The 27,275-nt window shown below is 37.9% G+C and overlaps 1 pseudogene; it reads left to right on the forward strand.

Annotated features, from left to right (window-relative positions):
- LOC127430929 (dynein axonemal intermediate chain 1-like) overlaps positions 1–27,275 on the forward strand; it is a 38,828-nt pseudogene that overhangs the window by 3,847 nt on the left and 7,706 nt on the right.

Here is a 27,275-nt window from a genome sequence, read left to right on the forward strand (position 1 = left end):
CAAATGGAACCTTATTGTAAAGTGTTAAGTGAAAAGAGCTATACAAATAAATATGATTTGAATTGACTTTCTAACTTTTCTAACAAATCTGTTCTGTCTTCCACCACTATACAATTTCACCATACAGAGGCATGGCATGCTTCTATTCTACTCCCTGAAGAGCCCTACTTACCCAGAATCATCTTCACCACAACATCGAGCATCATGTGTGTAGACATCCATGAACATCTCTCCTACCTGGTGGCTGTGGGCTTTTACGATGGCTGTGTTGCCATGTACAACCTTAAGGAAGAGGGCCAGGAGCCCGTTTATAAAAGCCATAACTGGCATGCACACAGACCCTGAATGGCAGGTATGGATAAGGGCATGACCTTGGAGCAATGGTTAAAAAAAATACCATTCCTTACCTAAGCTCTGAAAATTGTGCTGTGAAGTTTTAGAAGAGCAATTTTCTCTCTGAATTACAGTGCTTTCATGACAGAAACAATAGAGCCTTTGGCATAACCTGTGTTTGGAATAGCATACTACCATACTACTCTGGCTATTTCTGCAGTATGTACAGGTATACTTAATCCTGCAATGCAATGCACTTGACTCAACCTTCCATTTTTGATGTCATGATTGAATTATGATTTGTAACGTTGCCTTTTACAGTTTTACACAACATTGGATTTAAACTGCACAATAACCTTTTGTATATCCCAGATGGTAAATGAACACCATTCACTAAATTAAACGTGATATAATTAGGTCATGTGACAACAATACATAAATACTACAGTTTGAAATGTTTTGCATACAATTTTTAAACAATAGTAAGCCGTATACGGTGTACAGTATACTGCACATTGTAAAGTAAGCAGTAAGCTAGTATTCAAAATTTCCGAGACATTTATTTATTTATTTATTTTTTACAGATTTTGTAATTTTTGGGCTACCAGAAAGTCTTGTCTGTACTGTATATGGTGTGTTTTATTGTCTTGGTGACAGGTGAAGAGGCAAAAAGATGATTTGGGTAATAATCATAACTTCTTTTCTGTGTCTTCTGATGGTCGTGTGGTCTCTTGGACTCTTGTAAAGGTACGGGGGGCGGGGGGCATCTCTGATTCTACAGCTACTGTATTCATTACTATTAATCCACATTTGTATTGAGTGTGGTTGTTTAATCAAACCAATTATTTGGATTTCAGAATTGGTCTTCACAGAAATCATTAATCTCTCTGTAGAGGGCACTGTTCCTGGTGGCAAAGGTGATATGCCCAGAATAGGTTTGAATCCCCCTCACCTGCTACCACACAGGTTACACATTTCAGATGCCTAAAACGTGATTTACCTATACACTTCAAACTTACACTGTCTACACCGGACGCGACACAACAGTTTGAGGCTGTCTACACTGGACGTGTCGACACAAACATTCTAAACTGTTTATTTGTGTTGTTGGCAGTAGCAGCGCCAACGTGCTGTGCAAAATGAAACGGGACACCCGTGTACTGCAACGGAGACTTCCAGTGTAGACAGCATCATAGATTATAATGGGCTCTATTTTGACGCAACGCGCCACTCGCATCTGATGTAGACAGGGTGTTAGATGATGAACCCTATCAGAACGTTTTTATAATTTTAAATATTGGCTCATTGGATAACTAACATGAACACAATGCTGTTGTAAAACATGCAGCGTTGATGTGGGAGAGGTTTTTCTGTCATCTGCACAAGGGCAGAGGCCTAAAGAGTGTCCATCTGTTCCATATCTGTGTGGAAACGGCAAAGCTTGAATCATATTTACACCACCTTCATCAGATTCTACTTCCTTACACTCACATCTGTGACACTGCCCACCAGTTAGAAATGGAATAATATAAAAATGAAATGCTATATTTACTAGAATTCTTAAATATCTTACTCATTGTAGACATTTTCTCTCTTGTCTTTAGCTTGTGGAACATCTTTTGACTTCCATAAACAAATCGATTTCCTTTTTCTTGTTGGCACTGAGGAAGGAAAGATTTACAAGGTCATCCATTCATCCATCCATCTATTGTTGGGAGTAACAGTTGGGTCCCCAATATGAATATTGAGGAATAAAAAAACTCAGACTCAGGTTTGCAATCAACTGAGAGAGTTTACTGATTGTTCTCTGCAGTTCCAATTTACATCACAAGTCAATGGGATCCAGAAGTTCAGTAATACAGAAGAAAAAGAAGAAGACCCACTTTCAAAACATTCACAAGCAATTATAGTCATATGCAAATTAAATTAGAGGTGTCACAGTACAACATTTTCTGAGATTCTGATAGGTCACTTCAAACATTTTAGCACTTTAAAAACATGGTCTGTTTCCACCTTCGTGCAAACAATAATTAGTTAGCCATATCATTAATAAATTCCCATAATTGATGTCACAGATTATAGTGATAAGTTATGACTGCTTCTTCTCTTCATCAAGAACATACCAAGGAGAGCAACTAAAATCCTTGAAGTCTGTGACTATGGCAGTCACGTGTTATTAGAGCACCATAAACAATCCAACACTAAATGATTTTAGACACTGCAATAGGTAGGTGCTATCTCTCTAGGACAGGAGTCTTTCTCCCTAAACTTTAATGGAATGCAGGGCCTCTCACCATCTGCAGAAAATTAGGACAGCTCGACAAAGAGCATACACACAAGGCCTATTAATACACAGTCACCTAACAAAATCACATAAAGAAACTAAAATCTCTCTCTCTCTCGTACAATTAATAATGATTGAATTAAAATAGAATCAAATGGTTATAGAATAGTTTATTAATTATGTTATAATTATATCAGATACATATGTTTGTGTATAAATGCAGTACAATATAAATCAGTCAATCTATCTATCTATAGCTATCTGTCTGTCTGTCTGTCTGTCTGTCTATCTAATAAATATGCATTCCCTTTCATTTATAAAAATATTTCAAACAGTTTTGAATTGCCTACATCCCTCTCTCAGATGTTTACGGTCTTGAGTCATCTCATTATTTTAGTGTTTTAGAGTCTGGGAGTGGTGGCTTGTGTTTGTGGTGGTTGCCTCCTACTGGGCAGTCACTGTTTATATAAAGTCCCTTTTATCAAGCAGAGAGGAGGTGTTCTTATTAGTTGTCTGTCTCTGCACTGCCATTGCAGAAGCATGTGGGACATCAGGCAATAACATTCTATCTCCTCCTCTCTCTCTCTCTCTTCTCTTTCTGTGTCACCCAGAGGTAGACCAGCCTTTATAACTATTCATTTTGGCAGCCCAGACATAGTTTAGTCTGTATGCTGACTTTTGCTCTGTACGACTTGTTTGGTTCAAAATTACTGACATTGCATAAACACATGTTCTGTCTTTTGAAATTTTACTCAAACTGACTCAAACATCCCTCCACTTTATGTCATTCTACGCAGAACACACATACAAACACAATTCTGTTAAAGGAATGTTCCGGGTTCAATACAAGTCAGGCTCAATTAACAGCATTTGTGGCATAATATTGATTACCACAAAAATGTATTTCAACTGGTCCATCCTTTTCTTTGAAAAAAGCAAAATCGAGGTTCCAGCGAGGCACTTACAATGGAAGTGAGAGGCACATTTTTAGAGTGTTTAAAGGCAGAAATGTGAAGCTTGTAATTTTATAAATAGGATTAATTGAATGAAGTTGAATGAATTATTCTGTTAAAACTCACGTATTATTTGAGCTATAAAGTTGTTTAAATAGCCATTTTTATAGTCGTTTTAGGGTTTGTTTATGTGGCATCGTCATGGCAACGAAGTTATACAATTGGCTATAACTTTACACAGAAAAGGTTATTAAGTGATTTTATCACAGTAAAATCATGTTAACACACATATTATTTATGTCTTGTGGCTGTACTTTTGAAAAGTAAGTATTTTAAAGTTTATGGATTGGCCCTATTCACTTCCATTGTAAGTGCCTCACTAGAACCCAGATTTTTGCTTTTTTCAAAGAAAAGAAGGGGCAAGTCAAATTAATTTTTGCGGTAATCAACATTATACCACAAATGCTGTCGATTGAGCTTAAAGGAGACCTATTATGCCCCTTGTTACAAGATGTAATATAAGTCTCAGGTGTCCCCAGAATGTGTCTGTGAAGTTTCAGCTCAAAATACCCCACGGATCATTTATTATACCATGTTGTAAATACCTCTTTTTGGGTGGAATCAAAAACACGCTGTTTTCGTGTCTCTTTAAATGCAAATGAGCTGCTGCTCCCCACCCCCTTTCCGGAAGAGGGCTGTGCCTTTACAGCTCATGCTTCGGATACTATAGCAACAACAAATCAGAACCAATATGACTGACACCGTAAATACCAGAGTTCAGCCATGTATGTATGAGCAACCGTAAACGACGCAAAACATAGGCATTTTGAGTTTGTGATAGTGCTTCTTATATAGAAAATCACTTCCTGCCCTCCATCTGCATTTCATGCCACAGCAATGCAGTAAGGTGACGTCATGTGCAAACAAGCTGTAACAACATAGCTCTGGTCTCCGTGAATACAATCAGAGACAATGGTAACTTTAGCTGCATTAGCCATGGAATCAGCTAACAAGCACATTCGGAAAGGCGATTTGCAAACATTCACAAAATATAAAGTGTGATACTTACATCTTCAGGATATAAAGCTGGAACACGAACAGTTGGTACTGATCCATGCTTGAGAGTCAAATTTTTTTTAAATCCTGCTTTATATTGACCCTCATTCACAAAGCAGTCCGGTGTAGAATTATTTGCATAAACATACATGAATTTTGGTATGTTTTGGGGCACATTTTCTTCAAAAACAAAACTTGTCAACTGCGTCTTCAGTGGCTCAGATGCCGGGAGTACATGAAGACTCTTATGTTCACTTTTACAGCCAACAACAGAACACTTATGACGCTTACGAAGTTGAGACATTATTCTTCTCACTGTAGCTGCTCCAGCCAGAAAAAAATGGCGGACTGTGTGTCGATCACTCGGGAGGATCTATGATAATAGGGTGGAGTCCGTCACCAGTCGTGGGCGTGGCCTGCTCTAAAGTGACGTCATTTTAGAGCGGATATGAAAACCAGTCATTTTGAGACACTGTTTTTGATTAATAGAAATATAAGAAAGAGGAGTGGGTGGACTTTTAACATGTAGGGTGGTTGTGTACACACACTGCCGATTCACATTTATGTTCAAACACCATGTGAAAGTGAATTTTGCATAATAGGTCCCCTTTAACTTGTATTGAACCTGGAATATTCCTTTAATACCTCTGAAGGAGTGGATTTACCCGTCTCTTCAGCCTATTGATGAGTTGAATACATTCACTAACAATTGTTGATCAAAACATTTTTAGTAATGTGCATTTATTCCGGTTATGTTATAATTATGAATGTTACAGGTAATTTGTGTATTTGACTACTGAGGTGTGACTAAGGGTCTGACCCATGTCAGGAATGCAGTTAACAGTGCTTTCTCATTTAGCCCGGCTCCCAGAGAACAAGTATACATGTCTGTTGCAACATTGGGTGGGGGGATCTTCCAGAATCTACGCCCCTGGTTGCAACTATTTCATCGATCACTTGTTCAGTTTAAGTAAGAGTTTTATTGGGTTTAAGTTTTTGGTCATTAATTACTGACACAAATTTTTAGCATTCATCACTAAAAGTATATTTCTGCCTAACTTTTCTGTTGTGTTTGGATGCATTGTTTTTTTTTTGTTTTTTTTCCCAATTTGGAATGCCCAATTCCCAGTGCACTCTAAGTCCTCATGGTGGCGTAGTGGCTCCCCTCAATCCGAATCTCAGTTGCCTCTGCATCTGAGGCCATCAAACCGCACAACTTATCACATGGCTTGTTGAGCGCATTACCGCAGAGACATAGCGCGTATGGAGGCTTCGTGCCATCCACCGCGGCATCCACGCACAACTCACCACGCACCCCACCGAGAGCGAGAACCACATTATAGCGACTATGAGGAGGTTACCCCATGTGACTCTACCCTCCCTAGCAACCGGGCCAATTTGGTTGCTTAGGAGACCTGGCTGGAGTCACTCAGCACGCCCTGAGATTCGAACTCGCGAGCTCCAGGGGTGGTAGTCAGCGTCTTTACTCGCTGAGCTACCCAGGCCACCGTTTGGATGCATTGTTATATTTTGTTCCAGCTAATAAGGCCTGTGTCCCAGTGAGGTTCTCAACCTTGGGAGAAATGTTGTGCTTTGTCTAATGATGTCATTGGTGTGATTGTTTGTAGTTTTGAGAATCATGTGACTTAGTCAGAGGAACTGGACGCCAGTTTATCTAAAGAAAAACTCACCTCTGACCCATTTCTTCTTAACAACTTGACTTAGTGTTTTAAGAAAATAATCTTTGAATGATTGCATTCACGTAGTTAAACAGAACGTTATGCTTGAAAAATTTCTAGAATAATCTGTACTGTTCACCTATCAGACCTCTGTACTCATAAGAGATGATGTCAATTTATTTGCATATGCCTATAATTATTGTTGTTTCTGTAATCTAGGTTCGAGTTTGGAGCCTCAACTCATTTTCTCTTTCTGTCTTTTGCCAGTGGAAATGTGGAGAACTTTGTCTTCAGTAAACTCTCTCTCTCTCTCTGTTGATTGAAACTTCAACTTTGACTCCTGGTCATCATTGTTCAAACTGGTCTCTTTACTGGGTATAAATGTATTTCCTTACACCTCTTATCAAAAACACAAGGCGTCTGCCCTGTGCCTGAATTATAGAAATACTGTATACTTGTATGTGTCATGCTAATGCAGCAGCCCTTAAAGCTATACAGATGAAACAGGATATATGGTTTATCACAAACATGAGCAGATCTGCTTCTCTGTCTGGGAGCAGCCCTATCACACATTCTAAAATTTCCCTCCATTACTGAGAAAATAAAGTTGAAATTGCAGGCCACAGAGTCACAACTCACTTTTAACTTATTGACCTTTAGATAAAACTGGCATATCTTGACTAAATCATTTTCTATCAAGAGTTATCCACTGTGGAGTCACGTGACGCCATGCGAGGTTCGGACGTGTGAACGGTGAGCTCTGCACACTTTGCTAGTTTTAACGCTATTAATGTCATAAACCGGTGAGATTCGATACACTCTGTTCAAAAACTGTTCTAGGAGGACAATATGTCAAAGAATTCAAAATCCTCGGGCTCTGGAGATGTTAAAAGACACTTATGTGCTCAAGCTGACACCACTGTGGAGGCCCCGAGCCCAGGAGTCGATTTGGTCGGAGAAATGAGGGCAATTCAGTAAGAAATGTTGAACATGTCGGCAATGCTGACGAAGATCGTTGCTGACTTGTAGGATCTTGCTGTAATACGTTGATCAATCACTGCCATGGAGACAAAATTCACAGGTGGTTACAAGAGTGGGGGATGTCAACAAACGGATTGATTATTTGGAGTCATTGGAGAGGGAATTATCTGCTAATCCGCTAGTGACCAAGGTAGATTTGGAGCATGTCTGGGAAAAGTTGGAGGCCATGGAGAACCGTAGCCGGCAGAATAACGTCCGTATTGTTGGAATTCCTGAGGCCGAAGAGGGTCAGGATATGGTGAAATTCCTGGACGGGCTCTTTACGAGTCTGCTCGACATAACAGGCCATAAGCTGGAAATTGAGCGAGCCCACAGGGTTCCGGCTCAACGATCCACTAAGGGAGACAGGCCCCGATCAATTTTGGCCAAATTTCTGAGATCATCCGATAAAGATCTCGTGTTACGCGAGGCGAGGAGTAAAGGAAGGCTTTCTTGGAAGAACCACAGCATTTTCTTGTTCCCAGACAGAATTCAGCAAGAGAGAAACGTGATCGATTCAAGGAATGCAAGAAACTCTTACATCAACGGAAGGTCACTTTTGCACTGATGTTCCTGGCCAAATTGAGAATAGATGCTAAGGATGGCCATAAAGATTCACATGTCCCCAGCAAGTGATGTACTTCATAAAGTCAATGGAGTAAGTTATTTTGTGGTACTCACATTGCAGCCGAGTGGACCGACTCAATGAACATTCACTTGACTGTCTGAGGAAATTGAGCGCCTTTTTTGTTTCTTTTTGTGCTGATTCCGCCTAGCAGCTGGACCCCCTCTAGATTGTATAGGCTTGGTCTTAAAGACACACCCACCTGCTGGCGATGCCAATCAGAAAATGGGGACACAACCCATGTTTTTTGGTGGTGTGTTAAGATCCAAGAATTTTGGTTGAGGGTTCTGAGCTTTATGTGTGACGTATTGGACACTCAATTTTCATTTTGCCCCAGACTCTGTATCTTAGGCGATGAGGTGGTTATTAATATAGGGGATAGATATATAAAAAGTTGGGTCCTAGCCAGAGTTATGATCAGCAGACGGATCATTCTTAGGGGATGGAAGTCAGCTGGAGCACCCTCATTTCAGGAGTGGTGCACAGAGTGGGCGGGGTGGCGGCATTCCAGGAGGTGATATATAGAAGGCTGGGAAAATGGGATTTGTTTAATAGGAAGTGGGGTAGATATCTGGCCTTTTTGGAGGGTTCTTGGGGAGGGGCAGTAGAGAGGGATTTGTAGTTTTAAATGTGTATGTGCATTCTTTTTGTTTTTTGAAAGTACACTTTTTTTTATGTGTGTTTTTATATATATATATATATATATATATATGTTCTGGGGTGAGGCATTTAATGTATATAATTTGATTCAGTATTTTCTGTTATGTATATTTAATTTGTAAATGGAATCAATAAAAATTGTTAAAAAAAATAACAAAAAAAAGTTATCCACTGCTTTAAGGAATGTTCTGCTTTCAGTACAAATTAAGATCAATCTACAGCATTTCTAGTAAATCGCTGATTACCACAAAATTAATTTTGACCTATCCCTTGTTTGTTGGTTACAGTGAGGCATTTACAATGGATTTACTAAATGTAATCTGGCTAATGGCGTAATGTAAATACCTTACTGTAACAACGATTTTTTTTAAATAAACAAGGGACGCATTGAATTATTATTATTATTTTGTGGTAGTCGACATTATGCCACAAAAGCTGTTTATTGAGCTTAATTTGTATTGAACCCAGAACATTCAAGTTGAAATGTGAATTTTAAGTGTCATTAATGGAATTACAGAAACAACCAGGTTTCACAAACACTGTTCCATTGGAAGGCCAAACAAATAGCAAGAACAAACTCACGTCATTGGTTGAGCGAGTGTCATGCTGGTCAGGAAGATGCTCAAACAAACAAAGCAATGTTTTGATAGTGCCACAGAGCCAGTTTTCAGGGAAATCAACCAATAAATGGAACACTTATGGCTGTCTCTGCAAATTAATCTAGGGCAGGAGAAAGTATTTTCAACACTGAAACAAAATCACATCACCATTAACTAAAGTGAGATAACTCAAAGTGTGCTTAAGACTATCCAAGAATGTCAGACCCATACTGCTGGGCGAAACCTGCCTCCAGTCTCCTTAATGAATGACAGCCAGCCCAGAGCTCTGTGTTCTTCAGATTTATCTTTCACATTAAGCTCAAAGCCCTTCTGTTTTTTGACATGTTGCCATAGTGCCTGGAGAACAAATAATTTATCAAGCTCTTCTCTTGAGCTAGATAAGACATACAAAACAATGATATATATATATATATATATATATTTTTTTTAATGTTGGTCTTTCGAAAGGTGTGTATCTCTTTGCAAAGAAGGTCTTAAATGAATAGTTCACCCAAAACTGAAAAGTCTGTCATTATTTACTCACCTTCATGTCTTTCCAAACCCATATGCTGTTATTTTTCTTTCATTCTGTGGAACAATAAAGTAGACATTTTTAAAGAATCTTTAAGCAACTATTTCTATACAGTGACATACAAATAAACAAAAGCACCATAGAAGTAGTCCAAATGACTATATTTCTAACGTCATAAGATAAGTTTGTGTTTTATTCACTGATAATCTTCCCCTCTGCCAAATCTCAAGTCTATCCATGTTTGTTTTTAGAAAAAAAAAATGGAGCGTTGCGACTGATTGCTAAACATACGAGATCAGTAACATCAATGTCCCATTTTTTTTTTATCTGGATGTGAATGCGGGCATAGTTAAACCTTGACATGAATCAGAATTTAACCAACAATGGGTGTGTGTGTGTGTGTTTGTGTGTCTGTTTCACAGTGCTCCAAATCCTATTCTAGCCAGTTCCTGGAGACGTATAATGCCCACAACATGACTGTTGAGGCAGTGAGCTGGAGTCACTTCCATCCCAAAGTCTTCATCTCCTGCAGCTCGGATTGGACCGTTAAAATCTGGGATCACACAATAAAGTATGGGTAGCATTACTTACAGCACTATATTTACTGCTAATAGACTGCGGTCAGCAGACTCTGAAAATAGCTCCCTGTTACTTATCCTTCACTGCTCATAATCTCATTCTGCATGCATTAATCTTCCAATTACAATAAACAATTAGCTTGTCAGCGTACTTATTTGAAAAATCAATTAGGCTGTCTCTATTCTGAAAAAAGACACCCTTGGGGTTATAATGATTACAATTATTCTGTCATCTTGACTGCATGTTATGTGTAGTGGTGTGCTTTGAAAGTGTGTTTTGATGCAGTACCCCAAAACTGCCACTAGAGAGCTCTGGTGTTACTCAACAGGTCTGACCAAGGTCAGCCATGGATTATTGATTGCTGTCTGTCCAAATTTGTTGTACTGCCACGGATCTTAACCTCCTGAAGTATTTACAGGGTCTGTAAAACCAAGTTCTGGTCTGTCTAGGCTGAGCAATTAAAAGTGTGTTCATAGAATTAAAGTTGACATATTAGAAACAAGGGGCAGCCTCGTACCTTAAAACAGAAGTTACTTTACATTAGAGCAAAGATTTCATTATTGTCTCTCTGTGCAAATATTTAAATATTATATAACAATGTTCTGTATTACCAATACAGATGCTTTTTTTTTTTAGTTCGAACAGACTTACAGTACAGTACACAAATGTGACTAACGCGAGCCATACCTTCAAGACATAACCACACTGTGTTTCTGTGGTGCTTTCAATGTTTCTTCTGCATCTGTGTGTCTGGGGGTGACCAAGGAGGTCTGATCAAGAGGCTGATTTGCATCATATAATCGTTTCCTTAAAGCTGCAGTGTGTAATGTCTGTTTTTGCAAATATAATAATTGTTTTCAAGCAGGTTTCCAATGGAAGACAGGGGAAGTGTTTTGGAAACCTGTTTGAAAACAAATATTGTATTATGTACCACTAGTGCCACCAAAATGGTAATTTTTGTAATAATTGTCATCATCAAATTGATCAAATTTCTTTACATTGTGCCTCTGATCATGTCTGAATCTCAGAAACACTCACATCAATAGTTTAGTTAATGAAAGTGTGTACGTACCACTTAGATATTTGGCGAGTACAGCTGTAAGATGGAGCGTGGCAGCATATACAGAGCAAGTACGTGAGAGAGAGTATTATCAGATCTTGTGCACAGACAAAGGTCGAGGAGAAATTAATTCATCTGTCACCTCAGAGTGAGAACCTGTCTCCTTTCATTGGTATTATATAGTAGGCAGTAGCGGTTTTAACCACCATGCAGTTGCGTGGGGCCCCGGATGTCGAGGGGGCCCCCGCCCTGGTAGGAAAGCTTTGCAAATGCTTGAGGGATGACATGATGTTCTGTGTACATGCGCGAACACGCTGTTGTTAGCGCTCTTAGAACGGTTCATATTAGAAGCCGCCGGGGTCGGGACAGGTGAGTTTTTTAATTAGGGTTTGGGTTTGTAATTTATGGAAAAAAAATATAGGTCTATATAGGCTGTCCAAACTTGTTTCGCACATGCGCTCTCACTCACAGATACACGTGAACGGATGAGTTAGGGGCCGTTCACACCGAACGTGTTTTTGCTTGCGTCTGCTCTGTTTTTCCATTGTTTTGCTGTGTAAACACATGCTGGACGAACGTCCATACCTGCTGCACCGCGTCTCGCTGTTTCTTCAGTGTCTCACGGAGGACTGGTACATTTTTAGACACTGTGTCAAGTTAATAAGAGCTTCAGGTTTCAAAAATACATGCCAAGACACCTGCGTTCTGTTTCAGTCGTTGCACTGTGTCTAGATTTTTATTTTTATTTTTTTTTATTTATTTTTTTTCGCAGGTGTCACAAAGATTTAGCGTTCTGAACAAGTTCAGGTTGCAAAGAGGGGACTGTTACAATGTTTAACATTATTCCAGATTGTTCTGCAACAAGCAGAGTTTCAGCGCTTGATAAACGGCAATGTTTTTTTTTTCCCTTCTGCTCTAGTGTGTTGAGGGGCTGCCGTGTTTGTATGTTTATTGTTACAATATGAACGTTGCCTACGATGCGTATATAAAATACAGCCTCAGCATCAGAATATAAACTCCAGGTGAAAGTAAAGTAAATAAGACAGGAATATATTACTATTGTATACAACAAATCCTCAAAGTAATAATAATAATAATAATGTATCATATTATAATGACTAACTGGACAACAATAAATAATTGTTGGGTTATAATATTAATAAATAACAACTGAATTCCAAAATGTTACTGGGTGAAGTAGTAGGTTTTGCACACAAACTTATCACTGTATTGTGGAAAAACTGTAAAACATGCATTCATTATATTTAACTAGATTTTTATTTCATTAAACATTTTGAATGTACTTGGCTACAATTATGATTTAAAATAAATATTATGTCATTTTTTTAAGCAAAAATGTTCAAATGGGGCCCCGGCTTTGTCGGTTGCTTAGGGCAACTTTAGTAGGCCAGCTATTGATTTCAGACTGCCATCTTTCTTTCTGCCTTTCTGATTGTGACAATCTTGCCTGGGGAAAGTTCTGATGATGTTCTTTAAGGCACAGCACAGAGCTGGCTCTTTGTTATATTTGACTTCTTTACAATTAAACACCAGTTGCTCTGGCTGCCCACTTCTCAGCCCAGATAAGACTGCCCACATAGTCTATACACTGACTTTTAAACAAAGGATCTGGCTCTCTCTTTTTGCATGCCCACATTAAATGAATTCAGAATGACAGCACCATAGTTTCTATTAAAGTGGTCATGACTTGAGGAATCAAATTGTCATTGATCTTTTGACAAATAAGAGGTAATTGTACTATAAAAACAAACTGTACATTTCAAAACTCCAAACTTCTTCCTCACTTCTTCATCCACTCGTTCTCTACTTCCTCCACACTGTGATGTCACAATTTTGTAGTCATTTGCATCTGACCACCTCCACAAAACATCAACACCTACTTTACCTTGTCACTTCTATAGCCCCGCCCAGTAGCTGTGAGCAGGCAAGGAGAGAGCAGGTCAGTCAAGATTAGAGAGCCAATCATAACAGTGGGCGTTTACTGTCATGTCTTAAAGGAAAAGCAGCACCAGGGGACATGTGACGCCATGCGAGAAGCAGATGTGTGAGCAACTAGCTCTGCGCACTTTGCTAGTTTTTTAATTATTTTCGTGTTATATTCTGGTGAGATTCGATACACCCAGTTACATATTTGCTCTTTGAGGTAAACATGGCAAAGAAGTCAAAATCCTTAGACTTTGGAGACATTAAAAGACACTTACGTGTTCAAGCTGAGGCCTCTGACGGGCCTGCGAGCCGGGGACTCTATTTGGACGATGCGTCGGGAGAAGATATTAACTCGGCAGGGTTGCCCTCTTTCCCCATTATTGTTCTGTCTTGCCCTGGAACCTTTAACAACCACGATAAGGAAGGAGGATGATTTTCCAGGGGTGACGGCGGGAGGTGTGGTGCATAAGCTTTTGCTTTACGCAGATGATATTTTGTTATTCGTTTCCGACCCCACTAGATCTATGCCTAGCCTCCACAGAATTATCAATTCCTCTTCAAAATTTTCGGGATACAGTGTTAATTGGTCTAAATCCGAAGCTTTAGCTATGACTGCGTACTTCCCAGTAACAGCTTTTTAACCGGGCGCCTTTCAATGGCCCAAACAGGGCATTAAGTATTTGGGTATTTTATTCCCAGCAAATTTATGTGATTTAGTTAATTGATTTGAGTTAATTTTGATCCTTTAATAAAAAGGTTTTCGAGCAATGTGGGTAGGTGGGCTTCATTACATTTATCGATGATTGGGTTAATGTTATTAAAATACTACAATCTCTCCCTGTAGATGTACCCCTCTCTTATTTGAAGCAATTTGATAGCATAGCAAAGTCCTTCATTCGGAATGGAAAGTGTCCCAGGTTACATTTCAACAGGTTACATAGGCTGATTGACAAAGGTGGGCTAGGGCTACCTAAGATTTTGTTTTATTATTATGCATTCGGTCTCAGACATTTGGCTCATTGGTTGCTTCCACCTGAGAGAGCCCCTCCCTGGTTTTGTATTGAAAAGGAAGTTCTTGACCCTATCTCGCCACTGCAAAGCCCTTCTATCAAACTAATTGGAGAAGTCACACCCCATTATCTTGCATTTACACTCGATATGGACAAAGGTGTCCAGAGTGTTTAACTCGGATATTTATTTAAACGTAGCCTCGAGCATATGGCTGAACCCTAAACTATGTATTAATAAGTCCCCTTTCTGTTGGTCAGATTGGATTGTGAGGGGGGTTAATACACTGGGTGACCTATATGAGAGTGGGGTATTGAGATCTTTTGAAAATTTGATTCAACATTTTGGGATTCCCAGATCTCAATTTTATAAGTATTTACAGCTGCGCCACCTGCTCTGCACAAACTTTACAAGTAGCACGCACCCCCCTAGAGTGACAGATACTCTGAGAGTGGTGATTGCTGCTTTTGGGAAGGGTCATGAGGCATCAGTGTATTACTCCCTGCTAATTCAGAGTCTGGGGGACGGAGCTTTAAATTCTCTCAAAAGACTAAGGGAGGAAGATTAAAATTTGTTATTGGAGGAGGGAGTGTGGGCTAGGATTCCAAAAAATGTCAAGTGTGCATCTAGAGATGCAAGGGTTCGCCTTATGCAATTTAAGATTTTACATAGATTTTATTGGACACCCTCTAGATTGTATAGGCTTGGTCTTAAAGACACACCAATCTGCTGGCGATGCCATTCAGAAGATGGAGACATCACCCATGTTTTTTGGGGGGTGTCATAAGATCCAAGAATTTTGGCTGAAGGTGCAAAGTTTTGTGTGTGATGTGTTGGGCACTCAGGTCTCATTCTGCCCCAGACTCTATATTTTGGGAGAAGGGGAGGTCATGGATTTGGAGGATAAGTACATAAAGGACTGGGTTTTGACCAGTGTGATGATTGGTAGGCAGGTTATTTTGAGGAGCTGGAAGTCGGATGGAGCACCCTCGTTCCCGGAGTGGTGCGCGGAGATGGGGAGGGTGGCTGCCTTTGAGGAGGGGTCGAGCATTAGGATGGGAGTTAGGGAATTTTACAATAAGAAATGGGGCAATTAGCATTTTGGGGAATCTCGAGGAGGGGCGGCGGAGGGAGTAATATAGAGTTTCGTTTATTTATTTATTTTATTTTTAGTATACTTGATTAATGTATTTTATTTTTTTTGTTGATGATTTAGTTTTGTGTTTTTTGTGTGTGTGTCTTTATTCTATTGACCACAAGGGTGTTCGAGGGTGGGTCAGGGTGGGGTGGGAGTTTGGTAGGGGGAGGGGATATAGTGAGGGTTTAATGTTTAAAGTGATTGATTCTATATATATATATATATATATATATATATATGTTGTTGTTTTTTTGTTTTTTGTTAATTTATGAATCAATAAAAATGTTAATAACAAAAAAATAAAATAAATGAAAAGCAGCACCAAAACAGAGCGTTTCTGTAAGATGGTCAAAATGAGAATGGAAAAATTATTGTTTTTACAAATTTATGACTTTTTTTGTGCAAGAAAAAAAAAAAAAAATCTAATATTATAAGCGAACCTCAAAGAACAAATTCAAATCATAAAAAAGGCATGTCATGACCCCTTTAAAGCTTTGTTTTGAGTCATCTTTTCTGAAGTTTGCAGTGGAACATATGGCCTGGTCTCCGCACTCTTCCACTGTATTTGCTGCTGTCACAAGGAAGGTAAGCAGCCCAATATTTGAAAAATGTAAAAATTAAGCAAAACTTGAGAACTTGTAGATTTGAATTTGAGAACTTAACAAATAATAATAAACTTAATAAAACTTAGTAAATGAACAACAAATGTTTGTATTTGTAAGTTGACATTTATAATAACTGTCCCAGTGTGAAAACAACTAAAAATGGTTGAATGTTGCAATCTGCACTTATAGACAATAATCAAAAAACCTGTGTTCTGAATACATATTTACTTTTGTACTTTAATTCAGTTTCATAGTACAATCACAATTCGGCATTACAACCTCTCAAATCTGGCACTGCATCTTTAAATCTTCCTGCCTTGACTTTTGCAACAACATTTGCAAAAAACTTGTTGCAAAATTCATGTTTGCACACATTGCACTGCGAGAGTAGGCGGCTGGGCTTGTCTCTTTTATTTTTTATGACAGTGGTGGCTAATATCAAGTTACTATAGTTTTATTGCGTATACTTGTGCAACCCCACGTCCTCCTGCGCAGACATTGTGTTTTGTCTTCGCTATACGTTATGCATAATTTAATTTAATTTAAATGATTTCAGTTTAGGACACTCTGGGTTGTCGGTAAAGGATAAAACTTTTGACGCATGTTTGAAAACAATATGGTGCCGGTCACAGCAGAGTTTGACTTTGAGAGAAACACCAACAGCACTTCACCTGGTCAGAAACCTCATTAAGTTTTGCATTGAAACCTGTCTGAGTCAAAAGACTAGAGTCTCTAGTTTCATCCAATATGCCATTTTGAAAATTTGAGTGATTTGTCGTGAAACGGCACACTGTTAAACATAATGACTACTTACAAGGACTATAGGCTTTTTTCCCTTAGAAATCTTATATTCACTGTGCATTATCAATCTGAGAATCAATGGGTGCATTCAAAAGCTGAAAAATTTTGCTTTCAGAGGCTTTATATGGAGTTAGGATGAAAATAAGGTTCAAAACTGTTCTGAGTCCAGTGCAGACCGACAGCACACTGGAGGTAAAGTCATTCACTAAATAGGGAGCAAGGAAGCATCCTATAGCTTTCCTATGCAGCTAAGTGCATTCACTCCTAAAATCTGATCAAAAGTTCAGTTTAAGGCTACAGATGATGTTTGGACCACTCAACATGTTTGGCAGACATGGGACAATGGTAATCAGAACATAGATTCAGAATATATAATGCTAAATGTTATTTTAAAGGGATAGTTCACCCAAAAATGAAAATTCTCTCATTTACTAACCCTCATGCCATTCCAGATGTGTATGACTTTCTTTCTTCTGCAGAACACAAATTATGATTTTTAGTTCTGTAGGTCCATACAATGCAAGTGAATGGGTGCCAACATGTTGATGCTCCAAAAAGCACATAAAGGAAGCATAAAAAGTAATCCATATGACTCCAGTGGTTTAATCCATATCTTCAGAAGTGATATGATAGGTTTGGGTAAGAAACAGATTGATATTTAACTCTTTTTTTTTTTTTTTTTTGCTAGAAATTCTCCTCCTTGCCCAGTAGGGGGCGATATGTATGAAGAATGTGAATTGCCAAAAAACTAAAGAAGAAGAATGTGAAAGTGATCTGTTTCTCACCCACACCTATTATATTGCTTCTAAAGACATTGATTTAACCACTGGAGTCATATGGATTACTTTTATGCTGATTTATGTGATTTTTGGAGCTTCCAAATTTTGGCACCCGTTCACTCACATTGTATAGACTAAAAGAGCTGAGAAATTATTTTAAAAATCTTAATTTGAGTTCAGCAGATGAAAGAAAGCCATACTCATCTGGGATGTCATGAGGGTCAGTAAATGATGAGAATTTAAATTTTTCTGTGAACTATCCCTTGAACATGGTTGGCAGTGATTGGCCGATGCTGGCCATTACTTGTATCAGAATTAATTATGCTAATTTCTGATTGGTAAAATGCTTCAGCACAGGCTATCACTTGTTTGATTGACAGTGCAAAGAGAGAAAACTGAGATTTTGTTGCCAAAGTAGAACATTGTAACAAAAGTCAAATCAAGTCAAATTATATGTGTCGTTTTGCTCTAAAAAATAGTTTTTTTGCATGTTAATTAGGGGCTACTAGTTACAAATCAAAAAGAGAAATGAAAAATGCATGCAGCAGTCATGCTCGGCTCTCAGCAGGCTATACTCCATGTGGTATTACCTAAATTAACTGGTTTTATTCAAGTTAAAAAAAGGCTGATCCTGGACCATCAAAATCATTTAATCTTTGGGAAGATTTGCTGATGTTGATCCTGGGCCATCATAAACCTAACCATCATAAATCCAATCATAAATTTCAATTTATGGGTTGAAACAATCTTTACCGTCATAGCTCAACATACTTCTCTAATACCAACACACTTAGAGAATCAACAATCTGTGCATTGGTTAACATTCTGACTGCTCTTAAAGGGATAGTTTACTCAAAAATGAAAAATCTGTCATCACACTCATATTGTTCCAAAACATTTTTTAATTTTTTTATGAAGAACACAAAAATAGACATTTTTGAAGGAATATTACACAGCTCTTGCAATAAAATTACAGTTCATAGTGACCAGGGGCTGTCAAGTTCCAAAAACGACAACAACAAAAACGTATTACATACGACCAATACTCTATATATCAAGTGTTCTGAAGCCATACGATAGGGTTTGTGTGAGTAACAGACCAAAATGTATGTAATTATTAATTGATAATCTTACCTTTTCCCCAAACTCGTGTCTAGCCCACATTCAAGAATTAATTTTTTTTATGTCATATGTGGTTACTACTCCATGATAATCAGTGCTATTTTGCCCAAAACATAAGTTATGCTTTGTAAAAACACAGACTTCTACTGAGTTTTAAGTAGTTGAATAAGAATATATTAAAACATTCTGATAATGTACAAGCTAATGACTGAGATGTGATGTACAGTAAAGTATGATGGACTTTTTATAGTTGACTGATGGTTCTAAAAGATGCAGATAACTGGCTGTAGTGATAAATTCAAGATATTATTAACCAAAACATTAAAAAATGCATTGCATCTTAAGTGATCACAGTGCATGTGTTCTTTTCTCACATGAAAATCTCTTTATTCACATAGACAAAAATATGCTCCCTTATGAGGCGCATAATGAATGTTAATAAAACACAGTAGTAGCTAGACAATAGGATGTCTTTCCAACAGTGCTCTGTCTGTATGAGTCAAGAGCCATGACATCTATCTTGTGGCCCATCATTAGCAATTAGTCTCAAATCACACAGTTGGTCTCAAGCACTTGTCAAAGGCTGCTTCACTCATCACCTGTCAGTCTCACAGTCCCAACAGTTTGGACTGCCATGCTGTGGCAAATTTCACTGTTATTTACCAACCCATGGCTCCTATGGGCTAAATTACACCTGGCCTCTAAAGGAAGCCTATTACAGTGTGATCCAATAAAGACTACACTCTGTTCCCCAACAACAAACACAAACAGTTTAAATGCTGCTGTGGTATTATGCCTGCATTTGGTGGACAAGCTGAGAATTAAGTTTTCTGTTCAAAGCAATTGGTTCAGCATGGCATTTTATTTATATATTCCCTGCTGAAATTACCAGCCTAGGTCATCATGAAATTCCATGCTAGGCCATGCTGGTTTTATGCTGGTTACTGTTGATTTGGTGCTGGTTTAATTGGTGACCAGCAAAGCTAAGCTGTTCACCAGCAAAACTCAGCAGCATCTTGACATGCATCTTTTTGGTGATAAAGGTTGACCAATGAGGTTTTGCTGGTTAAGCTATTTAAAAGTCTGGTGGGAACACCAGCATGCAAAATGTATATGCTGGTGATTAGTTTCAGTATGTTCGTCTTTTCACCAGTTTTAAATTGTTTCACTTTAACTACAGGAAGGGAATTACATTTCTGAAATAGTTTTGCGTTCCCTCTCAATAATTTTGAATCATTTTACAATAAGTTTTGCATTCCTTGGCAATAGCTTTATGAAAATTAATATTGATTTTATTGCAGTAACTATTGATCAACTAAGTAGTAAAACCATAGTAAGTACAAACATTACCATAGTTTTACTGAAGTAAACATAATTAAACTATTATATTATTTGTAGTGAAACATCAGTAAACACAAAATTAACCATGGTTTGACAACAGTAACATATTTTAATCTTGATATTTGTAGTATAACCAGAGGTGTGTGAGTAGCCAAAAACTGTACTCAAGTCAAATTACAAATACTTAAAAAAATTTACTCAAGTAGACGTAAAAGTACTAATGTTAATAATTACTTGAGTAAGAGTAAGAAAGTATCCAAATAAAAGAATCTTCAAGTAGCAAGTTACTAGTTAATTCCGATCTAATTATTTTTAACACCTTGCATGTGTGGATCATGTGCCAGTGTCATCATGTTACAGTAATAGTTCAAAGATGAAAAATCTGCTAACATCTATTCACCTTCATGTTCTAAACCTTTATTACTTGAACACAGTGAACCCAATTAAGATGTTAGAATGATAGCCTCAGTTACCAATCAATTTCATTGCATCTTTTTTGTTATATTTTGCAAGTGAACGGTGACTGAGGATGTCACTCTCTACCATTCTGCCCAACACCTTGTTTTGGGTTCCAGAGAAGACAGAATGTCACAGGTTTGGAACTATGAGAATGAGTCTAAATTATCACAGAATATTCATTTATGGGTGAACTATCACTTTAAGTATGCTTGACAGATTTGGTCAGGTCTGACAATTAAAAGAAAAGTTTGGAAATGTCCTAATAATTATCACAGTGAAATATGTAAAAAATGTCTCATAGCCTCAATTATATTATGAGTATATTATATTGTATAACCATATACTGTAATTCAGTGATAATGCAAACCAAATTAATACCAAAAATATGGTAATAAAAATCATTATGCTTATTTTCAAAGTTTTGTTTTTTCTGTATTATGACTATGGTTTTACACAAATATCATAGTTAACATATAGTTAATGTAAATTTGGTAAATTTTGTGGTTAAAGTTTTACTTCAAATTCCATAGTTGAGCTATGGTTAATTTTCATAAGGGATGGATAAAGCTATTGTGGGGGTACCCAAAATAATTGTGAGGGATTGCACTTATTGTGAGGGAGCGCAAAACTTTTTGTGAGAAAATGCAGAACTATATATATATATTAACACTGAAAAAGTTACATACATAAGAGAAACATCTGAGCAATAAAATACTCTAGATTTACCCTGACTGTACTGTCAAACAATCACTGTTCATTAGATGGGCTTCAGAGCTTTTAGCCACAAACATGTTGTGTTAGATTTGGTGTTACTCTTGTGGCTACAGATGGCATCATTAGTCTTGACTTGGTATGTGTCCTCTGCAGCGCTGCGTCAGCAGCCTAGAATATCATCAGCCTGTTAAGATTTATACTCACTGACTAATTATGAGGCATGCTGCTTGACAAATATTTACTAATGAGTTCCCAAGCCTGTATCCTGCCCCCTCTCTCCATCTCATCCCATCTCTGTCTTTCATCTGCCAAAGCAGTGACCATGCTTACTGTAGGTGGGCAGCATGATGCATGAATGACAATGAGGTGGATAAGAATTATAATCACCCGTCTCTCACTCCTCTCCCTCTCCCTCTCTGTCTGTATAATTTTAATTTTTCCTGCTGAATGTAGCAGAGGATGAAATAATGTGATCCACAGACTTCATCTGTCACCCAGGGCTCTGTCAACCTCAAGTAGAGCCTTATCTGTCATCTGTGTACCTGCCAGACACATATGCATATTTCAAACTTTCCACAAACAGCAACTATACACTTTTAGACAAAGTTTACAGTACACTTAATACAGAGACAACCCCCTTTAGCTATCCGCCTTGCTCAAGGGTACATCGGTGATAGGTCATCGTTTGCTGAAAAGATGTCTATTATACCTTTATAAAGCTACAGTATGTGTTAACACCACCACTCATCTCAATGGTAGTTGCTTGGCTGGCGCAGTACCTCCCAGAAAGACGTTTTCTTTGCTTCTGGGTGCTCAGTTTCGCATGCACTTTGTTTTAAGCCAATCACCTGAGCCATAAATACTATTTGACTAATCACTATGGAGCCACAGGAAAGTGAACATGACAATGCCGATTGGCTGATGGCACCACAAACATGAACTGTCCCAAACCCTTCACTAGTGACTAACCTGAACTGTGATGTAAATGCAAAAGACAGGGAAAAATTATATTTCACTCTTTTAAGAGCATTCTAAAACAAATGGGCACTGGTAAAACATCTACTTAAATATAATTAAATATTGTCAATGTATTTGTTGCTTGCAAAAAAAAATAAAAATTTCAAAGTATTTCATAAGAATGCATGGATACTTTTAACAACATGATAACATAGGTAATCAACATTTTGCTTCTAGAATTTCATATACCCTGAAACCAACCCCAAACTGCAGAATTACTGACAAGCCCCATCCCACAGCAGACATTTCGGCAGTGGTCACCTTTCCCTCTAGCATTACCTAGTTCTGGTAATCAAGTTTCTATTAACAATAATGAGCTTGATTTGAAGGTTGCATATTCACTCTGAAATTACAGTTTAAATCCACTGAGAGTTACGTTTAGGGTTGGGGTTTGGGTTAATTCAAGTCATTTTTATTTGTATAGCGCTTTTCACAACACACGTCATTTCAAAGAAGCTTTACAGAGAATCATCCTTTAACAGAAAATTAAGCTATAATATCTGTAGTGTTTTAGAGTCAAGAGAATTGTGTCATAAAATACATAATTAAATAAATATGTGAATAATAATTGTATTTAAACCCCTAGTGAGCAAGCCAAAGGCAACTGTGGCAAGGAACACAAAACTCCATAAGATGTTGGTTGATGGAGAAAAATACCCTTGGGGGAAACCAGGCTCACTGTGGGGGCCAGTTCCCCTTTGGCTAAACAGCATGAATATAAAGCCAGTATTAGTTATTTATGTGAAGTCATGGTTTAAAATTAGTAAACTAAGTTTTAAGGACTAATGTTTAAACAAAAAATATTTTGTATGAACTGTAAGATTAATGACAGTGGTGGCTCAGCAGTTAAGGCTCTGGGTTACTGATCAGAAGGTCAGGGGTTCAAGCCCCAGCACCACCAAGATGCCATTGTTGGGCCCTTGAGCAAGGCCCTTGACCCCATCTGCTCCAGGGACACTGTATCATGGTTGACCCTGCACTCTGACCCCAGCTTAGCTGGGATATGTGAAAAAAATAATTTCACTGTATATGTGCAAATGTATAATGTGTGATAAATAAATATAATTAATTAAAATTAAATTAATTAATTAAAATTAATTGAAGTCTGTCCTGGATTAGAAGCTCACATAGATGCATTGTCCTTTGTTATTTGGCTCATGAAGGCTTTTGTTGGCTATTAATAGATAGTCTATGTATTCCATTTTAAGAGTGTAGTCCATCATTAGACCAAGGGGATGCAGGCAGAGATCAGTGAGCTGCATCGCAGTTCAACTGTCAGGTCATTTTGGTGAGGTTTGGTGAGGTGCTTCCTAAATGCAAGGTTCAGGCAGTGGCACATGAAGTATCCCATGTCTTACGGTTGGAGTTGGCATCAGTTCATCCTCTGTGAGGTCCATTGTAGTAGACTGAAATGATGTCTGGCTGGCACAGGCTGCAGTTAGTTGTCATCACTCAGCGACACGTAGCAGTGGCATTCGGACATCAAGCAGGACCGGAGCTGGATCTGGCAGGCTCTGATAACCTTGGAATATGTATACCGAGGTTGAGACAGGGAAACAAATAGAATAATATTGGCATAGATGCCATCAGCTCTAAACAGATTTATAGAATATGAGATGTTTTTCTGGTTCTGGCAGACCTAACTAATGCAGCATAACTATGACTTTATGGATAAGTTAGGTGTATGCCTGGCTGAATAGGTGAGTGTTTAGTCTAGACTCTAGACTTAAACTGAGAGAGTGTGTCTGAGTCCCAAACAGTGTTAGCAAGACTATTCCATAGTTTAGGAGCCAAATAGGAAAAGGATCTACCTCCTTTTGTGGATTTTGATATTCTAAGTACTATTAACAGGTTAGTGTGTATGGTTAATGAAATATGCATTCCTGTTGGTTGCATTTCATAGTTTACAAATAAAATACAATCCCCTTCTGGCGACACTGTGGACATTTCACTCAGAAACTGAATCTCACACAGGCCCATGTGTTCATCAACACTTCCAGCATCGTCTCCCGGAGGGCAGTGATTTGAATTTCGGTAAGCACAGACCGATTTCAACAGAATTTTCGACCCAACTGTTGTCGCTGTATTCACAGTGTGATCAGTCTGACTTTTGAATTGCTGTCAATGGAGAAAGATGATTTTTGGGAATTTAGACAAGGTGGACACACTGTGATACAGTCTGATATTCAGCTTTTATACAGTAACCTAAAGCCTGAAAAGCAGTAGAATATCAGGTAATAAATACACAAATAAACACACACTGAGGCATCTGCACTCACTTGTTCAAACACATGTACTGTACTGACATACACACAAACCAAATCAACAGTACACAAATAATATAGTCCTCTACGCCTGATAGTCGGAATCCATGGTCTGAAGACACAGTTGTGCTCATACATATGAGTATATAGAAATGCAAGTGCACATATGCATCATAGACTTACTGACACTCAGAGCCAAAGCAAAATAACACATTATAGATGTGTTAAGGTCTGTTTCACACTGAAAACATAAATTAATGACAAAGACTTATGTGGAATAAAACTGCCTGGATTTCCTCCAATTCTCTCTCTCTCTTTCTTTGTCTCTTTTCCATGGTCTCTCTCTCTCTCTCTCAGGTTCACGTGTTTGACCTCAGCATCAACAAATTTGAGGCTCTCTGTCAGCAAACAGTGGTGGCCAACAAAAAGACAAAGCTATCACACATTGATTCAACCATGTTCACCCCATCATCATCGTGGGCGATGACCGCGGCTGTGTTGACAGCCTGAAGCGCTCTCCCAACCTCCGCTAGAAGCCTATGGTAAGAGATACACTCAGAAGTGTACAGTATGTGTAAGCCTGCAGCGACTTTCGTTATGAAATCACTTGTATCACTACGGCACAGCCTTTTTTCAATCACTACTGTGCTTTATGCTTCTACAAGGATTGCTGTATCTGCATTTTTGTGACTGCTTCAGGCAAATTTACAACATGCGCAGGACCTACTGCAGTAAAATAAAAGATCATATGTCATCAGTGAGTTATTGAACATTTCACTTTAGCTAAGTGGCATGAATGGGAATGTTCCAGTAACACATTAACAGTGTTCTCACAACGTAAATTTAAATATCATTTGTTTACCGGGCATTAAATCATAGTGATTTAAGACATCAATTAGTTAGTCTATACTGGGAAAGTCTCTCAGAACAAATTGATGTGGGGACATAGATCCTTGAAAGTGATTTCAGAGTGAGTCAGCAGGTCAAGTGTTCAAAGGCGGTTTAGCATATTGTACATTTCTGAAATGTTTCAATTTAGATTAATCTCACAACTTAAAAAGTGAAATTGTTATTTCTGTACCAACAGCTTCACCAAACGGAATCAAACTTGTCAGCTATCGACGTAGCCCCACCCTAATGAATTAATAAATTTAATCCATCCATCCATCTATCCATCCATCTGTTATTAAAAGGATAGTTCACCCCAAAATGGCAGTTCTGTCATTTACTCACCTCCATGTTGTTCCAAAACCGTATTACTTTTATTTGATGTTAGGTGGAATGTTAGTCTCAGTCACTATTTATTCTCATTATAAAGGGGGAAAAAAACTTGTATTATCAAGTGAAGTCAGGGTTGGATTGGGAAACAAAATGTTACCGAGAATTTCAGGATTCTTGCGGCCCACTGAACATAGGTTTCACCGCACAGTATATATCTAATATATCTATTATTATTATTATTTTTGGATTTATAAATGGGTGTTACATATAAATAGAATAGATCGATCCATGCTATAACCCACTGACTGATGTAATTGCTGACGCGTTGAAATTGGTATAATACATGACACACAAAACTCTCAGGTGCTTATCTTTATGCAGCTGGTAAAATGGCTAATAGCAATAATGAAAATGTGTTTAATTATTTAGGAAACAAAAAAGTTTATGATTGGCAATATTAAAAAATAAATAGAGAAGATAAACTTGGCACAATGCCCTATGGCACAATGCAATTTAAAATCCAATACATAATAAGATCACACACAACTAATGTCACGGCAGGCATGCCTAAAAATGTCTTACCTTTAAGTAAGTAATCCTTGTCCATATTACTAATTACTTTACTTTGAAGTTCCTTTCTAAAACCAATCCTGCAAAAAAAAAAAATATGTGACACTAATAGCTCTTTTAGTACTTTAATATTGACTGAAAGCAATAACAAAATTACAGCAATATGACAAAGACAGCAACTTGAAAAATAACAAAATTACAGCAATATGACAAAGACAGCAACTTGGCTAAAGAGATCCAATGCATTTCTAAATATGCAACTTAACTTTCTTATCTGAAATATGCTGTAGTAGTATCTTCAGGTGTGTGTGTGTGTCCACGCTGTCTACAACCTTCTTAGCTGTGTGTGGCATGTATGTGTTCAGTATGCTTGTTTACCTGTGTTTGTGTTGGTGTGAAAGACTAATGAACTGAAAACATTTTTGAAAACATTTGCAAACAGCTTTGATAGTAAATCCATTATGTATTTGAATGCTTGTTTCTTTTTGGTGTGAATATACAGGTTTGTGCATCATGCATGTGCAGGGTTGGGAGGGTTATTTTGAAATGTATTCCACTACAGATTACAGAATACATGCTGTAAAATGGAATTTGTAACATATTCCGTTAGATTACTCAAGGTCAGTAACGTATTCTAAATACTTTGGATTACTTCTTCAGCACTGGTAGATTTTTTTCACTTGTTTTGACTATAAAAACTCTGCCAGCACAGTAAGACAAAATACACATGTTAATACATACATTCTCTGAAAAACCTAAATATCTTATGCAGTGCTGTTTCTAAAACAAGATCAATCAAATTGATCTTGTTTTAAGGATTTTTAGATATTTTTACAGGAAAACAATACAAAAATTATTATCAAGAATATGACTTTTGCCCTAATATCAAAGGTCTTACTAGAAAAAAGA

Source organism: Myxocyprinus asiaticus, chromosome 40 (genome assembly GCF_019703515.2).
Source record: "Myxocyprinus asiaticus isolate MX2 ecotype Aquarium Trade chromosome 40, UBuf_Myxa_2, whole genome shotgun sequence".
Lineage (NCBI taxonomy): Eukaryota > Metazoa > Chordata > Actinopteri > Cypriniformes > Catostomidae > Myxocyprinus > Myxocyprinus asiaticus.